Source organism: Pelophylax lessonae (genome assembly GCF_965119305.1).
Source record: "Pelophylax lessonae genome assembly, chromosome: 10".
Lineage (NCBI taxonomy): Eukaryota > Metazoa > Chordata > Amphibia > Anura > Ranidae > Pelophylax > Pelophylax lessonae.
In genome coordinates, this window is record NC_138777.1 from 166,963,154 (window position 1) to 166,972,064 (window position 8,911).

Sequence of the window (8,911 nt, forward strand, 5' to 3'; positions counted from 1 at the left end):
GAACTCCAGCAACAACTCATGGCAGCCCTGGGCCCTTGCCTGCTCTGGGTGTGGCCTCTTGCGGGGTGGCCCGGGGCTGTTTGTTCCAGCGGATGTGCAGCCCTGTGGGGATGGGTGGTCTGCGACAGTCCGTCGGCCCTCCCATCACTGTCTAGTGGGCCTCTCTCTGGGTGGACGGACGTCTGTATTTTGACCTTGAGCGTGCGCACTATGGGGCCGGGTCCAGTGACATCACAAGCCATTGCGGCGGTGCCGGTCAGGAGCCCCGCATAAATAGGGAGGCTGCTAGCAGGTCCCTCTTGCTGCTGTAGCCCTGAGCCAGATCCTTCCCAAGGTAAGATGACACTCACTAGTAGGCTGACCTGTAATGTGGGGTTAGTGTTAGGGTAATAGGGAATAGCTTAGGATTAGGGAGGTATTTTTAGTTAAAAAATGTGTATGTGGCCGTAACTCTGCTTTAATTCCATTTATAAAAATTACTAAATTTAGAAGCCTGTGTGTATGGATAGCATCTCAAGAGTGTTCAGGGTGGATAAAAATCAGATTTTATTGATTTTTATCAAATTTATTTGAAAAAAAAAAAAAAAGCTTGGGTAAAAATCTATCTAAAAGATAGTTTTCTATTTAAGACACAATAATAATTTCGTTTTTTCAGCATGAAATTGAGCTTAGTTATGTAGTATGAGGCTGTATATTTTGCAATATTTACATTTTTGGTAAACTCGTTCAATGAATCCAAGCTCTGCGAGCTGAGATAACATGCACTGCATTGATGCAAGAATGAGTCCTTACATTTTAAAGAGCACCTGTCATTTCAGATCCATCATGGCAGCGCCTGTTAGCGAGTATCCACTCACCTGCAGCCCCCACGTCCCTTACTTTGTTGTGTCACTGCCACATCACCAGCCTTAATTTAAATTGAAACTAAAGAGAATGGGACTGTCGAATCAACAGCGGGACAAAGGAGGAGCCGCTGCGGGACAGAGATGACAGTTGTTTTTTTAAAAATGATGATTTAAATTAAGCCTTTTTACTAGTGATTTAAATATCCACCGGGAGAGTGTTTCAAGCCCATAGGTGTGAGTAGCCTATTGCATTAGGGTGTGCACCCCAAAGTTTAAATACACATGCATGTGTTTGCCTACATGTATATGGCCCCGGTACATTACTCTCCCTGCTGGCACAGTGAAATAGAAGTGTGTGGCACTTCTCTTATGGCAGAGCAAGTCCTAGGGAGATCTTCCCCATCTCCTCACGGGCAAACAGAGCGATAATACTGTGATTAGGGTGTGCCCAGGCACACCCAGAACACCCTGTGTCACGCCTATGTTCAAGCCATAAAACACTTTTTACGTGACTAAACCTCTAATTGGATTACACTAGTGCCACCATTCAAGGAAGAAAATCTTAAGACATTTTGGATAACCATTTTTATTTTATTATCATATGAAAATCTATGGAACAGTCTCATACAAGTCTAATTCTTGTCCTTTAAAAGGTAGATCTACAGCTTCAGTCTTTACAAAATTATACACCTTCGGCAGTCCATGCCTCTTGCTGGGCTCATTTTCTTTCATCAATTGGATTACTAGAATCGATTGGACCTACAGCCGATTTTGAAAAGGTTACTACACCCAATGTTGTCACACCTGAAAGAAAAGAATATTGAAAGACAAATATTTTCTGACCTAAAAGTCCTTTAAAAGGAAACATGTTTTGATATATAGGTGCTGCGTTCAACTTCTTATTACAGTACATGAAATGTCTCTTCTGCAACAAATGACAATTACATGCCTGTTTGCCACCCTATGCAGAATGTTAACCTTCCTAGCGGTATTCCCGAGCGTGACTCGGGGTTAGATTTTAGAGCCAAAAGCGGTAACCCCGAGCCACACTCGGGGTACCGCTAGGAAGATCGCTGGACCCTGGTCGAGGTTTTACTTACCTTTTCTCCAGGATCCAGCGAAGAATGCGGGCGGTATGCGGCGGCGGAGCTTCCTCCCGATCGTCTGCGAGCCCCGGCTTCCGTCTCCGGCGGCGTGACGTTCGCAGGGGGTGGAACCGGCGGCAAATTCAAATGTAAAAACACACAAAACACACTGATACCATTCAAAATAAAATCACATTACATTGCCCCCCAGTGCCCTTTCCTGCAGTTTTACATTATATATATATATATATATATATATATATTATATACACACACACACATATACATACATATATACGTAATTCTTGTGAATAAGCAGCCCAAACCAACTGTATACATACATACATACACACACACACACACATTATATATTTAATGTATACAGTTGGTTTGGGCTGCTCATTCACAAGAATTACATGCAAAATAATGGTACCGCTTTCAGCACCTAAAATCCAAAAGAATCATACCGCCAGGGAGGTTAAAGGAGCATGCGCAGCTCCCTTTACATGTCTAGCACAGTGCCAGGATGAATGACTTCATCCCACACCGGCCATTTAAAATGGCCAAAGGCCGGCACATGAAAGAAGCCGGTTAGGAACCTTGCAGGCATCAGACCGTTGGAACCATTTTAAGTATTGCTGCCTTTAGTTCTGCTAATACCTTCTAACACTACCCTCTCTCCAGACTGGATAAAGGAGCAGTTGAGACCTCTTTGGACAGCAGCATTGTCAGAGTGGAGCCACCATAAGACAGGAGGTGTGTTTTTTCAGCTAGATCACAAAGTAGAATAAAGTCTAAAAAAGAAAACTAATGAAGCCACCACATTACAGGATCAATAAGCTGCAAGATATTACATTCTTGTTTCTGGGTTTAGATACACTTTAACCACTTCTGGACCGGAAGGATTTGCCCCTTAATGACCAGGCCATTTTTTGCGATTCGGCACTGCGTTACAATTACAAATTGTGTGGTCGTGCAACGCTGTACTCAAATAAAATTGATGTCCTTTTTTTCCCCACAAATAGAGCTTTCTTTTGATCACCTCTGTGATTTTTATTTTTTTCCGCTATAAACAAAAATAGAGCGACAATTCTGAAAAAAAATATATATATATTTTTCACATTCTGCTATATAACATTCCCCAAAAAAAAAAAAAATGTAAAAATCGAAATTTTTTAACATTTTAGGCCAATTTGTTTTCTGCTACATATTTTTGGTAAAAAAAAAAATCGCAATAAGTGTATTTTGATTGGTTTGCGCAAAAGTTATCTACTAACTACGGGAAAGATTTGTGTCATTTTTATTTTTTTTTTTTACTAGTAATGGCTGCGATCTGCAATTTTTAGTGAGACTGCGACATTATGGCAGACAGATCGGACCCCTAACTTACATTTTTTACACTTTTGGGGGACCAGTGACATTACTACAGTAATCAGTGCTACAAATATGCATTGTTACTGTAATAATGCCATTGGCAGAAAAGGGGTTAACCCAGGGGCGATCAAAGGGTTAAATGTGTACCTAGGGGAGTGATTCTAACTGTATAGGGGTTGGGCTTGTGAATAGACCATAAAGACCTGTGATCCTATATAGAAGGATCACAGGAGCTCTGTGATCATTCCAGAGAGAACGGTCAGCTGTATTTACAACAGCGAACGGTCCTTCTCTCTCTCTCAGCAGGGAGCGATCGTGGGTGGCAGGCGGCAATCAGAGCCGCCTTCCCCGTGCATCAGAGTCCCTGCTGCCGAGTGGGGGCGGGAGTGTGCTGCAGGTGTACGACCGATGTATATTTATGGCGGTTCACACAGGAGGGCCGCCCTGCCACAGTATTTCTGCGGCGGGCAGGCCGAAAGCAGTTAAATGATAAACATCATACAGATCTGTCCTTTATCCCTCTTCACACCTGAGTGTTTTTTTTTTTTTTTTTTTTGGAACGTCAATGTGTGAATGAATGAATGACGCTTTTGTGTGGGCGGAGCCCCAGACAGACATGCGGTTTTTAAATTGTGACAGCAGGTGCGGAGAGAAGATTCCTCATCTACTGTCACAATGAGGAATTGGGGGGGGTGGGCGTACATGTTACAAAGGTGAACTTATTCTTTAATCCTCTCTGAGTCTAGGTTCATGTGTGGATCAGAAACGCACAAATAGTCGCCCACATTCCTGACCCGCAGGCAAAAAATGCAGCTCTTTAGCAGACCTGTGGGGGGCCATTAATTCTTAATGGCACCCCTAAGCATTGGATAAACAGATAATCTTCTAGGAACTTCTTTAGGCTACATTCACACATGAACAGGAACTGGTGTATAATCACCAGACAAGACGTGTTGCTTTTTGGCACACGTGTGGGGGTGCAACTAAATACCTTTCCAACCCTTAAGAGTCAGTTCACACTGAGGCGACACCACTCCTTACTACTTCGGGGGTGACTTGTGCATTACAATGCACCACAACTTCGGAGCGACTTGCAGGGAATTCACATAATGGAAGTCTATGCAAGTCGCCCCGAAGTAGTACAGGAACCTTTTTCTAAGTCGGAGTGACTTGTGTCGCTCCTATTAGAACGGGTCCTGTAGCAGTCAATGGACCGCGGCTTGTCAGGCTGACAAGTCGCGCTAGTGTGGACCGACTCTTAGAAGAGACCTATAGGCAAAACTTTTTTTTTTCCCCCTTTTTTATTTTTTTTTAATAACCCCTGTCAGTTTATTTATTGCGATCGGTGTCCTATTGTAGAGATTCCCCCTTCACTTCCTGTCCCATAGCCAAACAGGAAGTGAGAGGAAATCCCTGAAAATGAAGGGAATCCCCTGGGAACCCCCAGGTCACCAGAACTAGTGTCCCTATTGAAATATTTCCCCTCCATTACTTTTCCGGGGACAACCCAAAATTTGGGATTTTCTTTTACTTTCAATGATAATAGTAAAAGGGGGAGAATCTTTTGATTACTTTAACCACTTGCCGACCGGTGTAACGTGAGAATTACCTACCCCGTGAGAAAAACCTACCCTCGTCACTTCCTGCCAGGAACAGCTGAGCAGCGCAGCAGTGCGCATGCTTACAGCCCCGGATACGCAATGGAAGAGTTGAGCTGACTAGTGCGCATGCGCACTAGTATGAAATGATCACGGTGTCCGTGAAAAAAACCTACCCACGTGACGGTTACATTAAAACAGCTGTGCTACAATATGAGTCATCTCCGCTCCTGTCCCTGTCACTTCCCTGATAAATTCCCTGGCTAGTAAATATAAAAGCTGCTCTAGGCTCCGTGATTTATCTTTTCATACACCCGCTGCCGCTTTTATATTTACTAGGCCAGATCAGGGAAGGGACAGGAGCAGAGATGACTCATATTGCAGCACAGCTGTTTTAATGTAACCGGTGGCGTTACATACAGTGCCGTGCACCGGAAGTGACGGGGGTAGGTTTTTCTCACGGAACACCGGCCGCCGTGTATATACTGCGGCAGTGTGGCTATATTGCGCAAAATGACATACCTGTACATCATTTCATTCAATAGCCACTAGATGGCGCGATTGCGCCATGATTGGTTAACAGGGATGTCAATCAGTGGGTCATGTGGACCCGATGTCCTCAGGCCAGCCGCGATCATCCCTGGGAGCGGCAGAACAGCGATCTGCCTATGTAAACAAGGCAGATCGCCCTTCTGCAAGGGGACAAGATGGAGAGATATTGTGTGTGCTAAGCAGGAACAAGGATCTCTGTCTTTGCCCAATCAGTTCAACCCCCACACAGTTAGTAAGCATCCCCTAGGGCAGTGGTTCTCAACTCCGGTCCTCAGGACCCACTAACAGGCCAGGTTTGCAAGATAACTAAAATACATCACACGTGATATAATTTGCTGCTCAGTGATTGCAGTACACTGCATCTCCCCAAGGTAATAGGCCCCTTTCACACGGGCGATCCGATCCACCTGTCAGTTTTTCAAGCGGACCGGATCGGATGCTCATTGCATCCCAATGGGAGCGGGTGTCAACGGAGACATCTCCACTGATACCCACTGCTATCCGATCCGGTCTGTGAAATCCGGACAGATGGAAACCCTATTTTCCATCCGTCTGGAGGATCGGATGAGAACGGACAGGTGGTCGGTTCTCATCCAATCCCCCTAGAGGAAAGCGGGGATCTGACATCTCCCTTTCCGCACACAGAGCGGAGACGGAGCTGTCATCCGCCTGCTCAGCGGATCGATCCCCCCGCTAAGAAAAACAGACGCCGTCATGCGGTGCGCTTGTGTGAACGGTGCCGTACTTAAAATCTGGCCTGTTAGTGGGTCCTGAGGACTGGAGTTGAGAACCACTGCCCTAGGGACACATTTAACCCTTTTATCACCCCTGATGTTAACCCCTTCCCAGCCAGTGTCATTAGCAGAGTGACAGTGCATTTTATTTTAGCACTGATCACTGTATTAGTGTCATTGGTCCCCAAAAAGTGTCAAAAGGGTCAGGAAGATGTCCGATTTTTCCCCCGCAATGTCACAATCCTGCTAAAAAAAAAAAAAAGACAGGTTAAAAAGAAAATAAAAAATTCCATAAAAATATTGCATTGTTTGTAGATGCTATAACTTTTGCACAAACCAATCAATACACATTTATTTCTGGTAAAAAAAAAATAAATAAAAAAATAATAATATGTAGCAGAAACGATGAAAATTTGATTTATTTACATTTTTTTTTTTTTGCTGTGTTTTATAGCAAAAAGTTTTTTTGGTTTTTTTTTTTCAAAATTGTTCAAAACCTTTTGGTCCAGAAGTGGTTAAGAGCTTCTAGATGCTGGCAGGCGGTTATTTGGGTCAGGTGACCCCTGTGATTGGCTGTCATAGCGGTCACATGATTGCAAATATGCATAAATATAGGGGCGCTGTGCTGGGAGGGTGCAGGATACATACGCTCGGCACAGAAATATTTACATTTAGGCTGCATTTTTTTTTTAGACTTTCTATTTTCATCTGGCGATCTAGCCAGTAAGGCTGTTGTTTTTTTATAAGCTCTCCAGCAGAATGTATTTGTTTACATAGATGAGACAAACCACTTAACACTGGCAAGGGTGATTATAATTAGCATTGGGTGCCGCTTGGAATAAAGGGTGGGAGGCTTTTCCCCCCACAGGTACAGCAAATGAACAGGCTTCTACCCCTGTGCAAACACATCGGCATAAGACACAGGTGTGCACCTTACTTCTCTCTTAGGTACTCCTACTTTATTCAGAATGAACAGGCTCCTGTACCCAAAATCTTCCCACACAAATGTCTACACACTTCTGAAGAGCAATCCGAACACAGATCGCTGTTCAGAGACCAAAGCAGGGGTAAATATGCCCTTTACTAGGAGAGCAACATAAAGTCCAGAGAATAAAAGACCCCGGGGAGATATATATATATATATATACACTCTTCTAGATGATTAAACATCCCGGACCGATCCCAGTAATGACAGATTTTCCTATATATGAGTCATTGTCACCTCCCTCCCCACATGTCTTCCCGCACACATATTCATTCTGCACCCGACTTTCCTCATTGGCTGCTATTTCTCACGCCCGCCCCTCCCTCCATCTGATTGGCTGCCCTCTCTTACCCACTGCAAAGACCATCTGAACCGCCGTGAAGAACGGTATGTGGCCCGGACTGACAAACTTCCGGGCGTGGAAGTAAATGTAGCCGCCCGCTGCCATCAAGCCACCGCCTCCTATAATCCCGCAGGCTCTACAGCCTTTCCGCTGCTGACTAACAGCGCTGTCCGTAGAGGGCATGTTTGCTTCAGAGCGGAAGTGGGCGTGGTGCAGCCATAGTATACCGGAAGTAGGTGGTGTGCAGCCTTAGTATACCGGAAGTGGATGATGTGCAGCCATAGTATACCGGAAGTGGGCGGTGTACAGCCATAGTATACCATAAATGGGTGATGTGCAGCCATAGTATACCGCAAGTGGGCGGTGTTCAGCCATAGTATACCATAAGTGGACTGTGTGCAGCCATAGTATACCGGAAGTGGGTGGTGTGCAGCCATAAGAACACTGGTGTTCTATCAGAATACCGCTACTTATCAGATTCTGCAACGTTCAGACAAGAGCAACTTACTACACATGGGCCATGTGTTCCAACAGGTGTCAAATGTCTCTGTTCTGGTCTGGAAGTGCCAAGGATAGAACGCAGGGAAAAAAATAAAACGAGTTGTGTATGGGGAGAGGCTATCCTTTACTCTGCACTAGCAATATGGAAGGGCTCCTTGTGTTTTCTAGTAGGATGTGTGACTTTGTAAGGATTCACCTCTCTGTAACGTTGAATGGCATTAATGAACACTCGTTAACATGCATTGCGCTAAAGCATTCCATTCAAATTACTGAAAAAATAGACAATACAATGCAGGGTGTTGAGTCACTATGCTGTGGGTACATTGTAGGGATAGACCGATATGTTTTTTCAGGGCCGATACTGATATTTTGGTCACAACTAGTGTTGAGCGAACACGGACTGTATTATTCGTGTTCGTACCGAATAATTGGATTTTTTTTACCCGAACACGGACACTTTACTGTATGTTCGGGTAAAAATCCGTGTTCGGTCGTTTTATTTCCGGGTTTTGCATGCTTTGGCGCTCTTTTCATGGCGGGCTTTCAACAGCCAATCAACAATCGTTTAACTGGTGTGCCTTAAGCCATCCCAGCCATGCCTGCAAATGTCTTAGTAGCTGTGATTGGCCGTCTGAAGCATGTGACCAAGTCTTTATAAGTTCGAGGCAGCCGCCGCAGCAGCGTCATTCTGCTGCTTAGCTAAGGGACAGAGCACACATCAATGTGCTGGCTGCTGATTAGGGAAAGATAGGCAGGAAAAAACCATTTGTGTCCGGATAGAATTGAGGGACAGGTCGGAGTGTTTAGGCAGGGCGAGTTGTAGGCATTTTAGGGATAGAGTCTGCTGAATTATAGGGTCAGTGTCTTCTACAAACTACAATCGATATTGCTGTG

At 44.7% G+C, this 8,911-nt stretch overlaps 1 long non-coding RNA gene across 1 annotated transcript; it reads right to left on the minus strand.

The window, feature by feature from the left end:
* Positions 1-1,415: 1,415 nt before the first annotated feature.
* LOC309565338 lies at positions 1,416-7,772 on the minus strand. The gene is made up of 2 exons (XR_014225803.1): positions 7,525-7,772; positions 1,416-1,649 (listed from the first exon to the last, which is right to left on the minus strand). It is a non-coding gene; the product is annotated as an uncharacterized lncRNA (long non-coding RNA).
* Between the last annotated feature and the right edge of the window lie 1,139 nt (positions 7,773-8,911).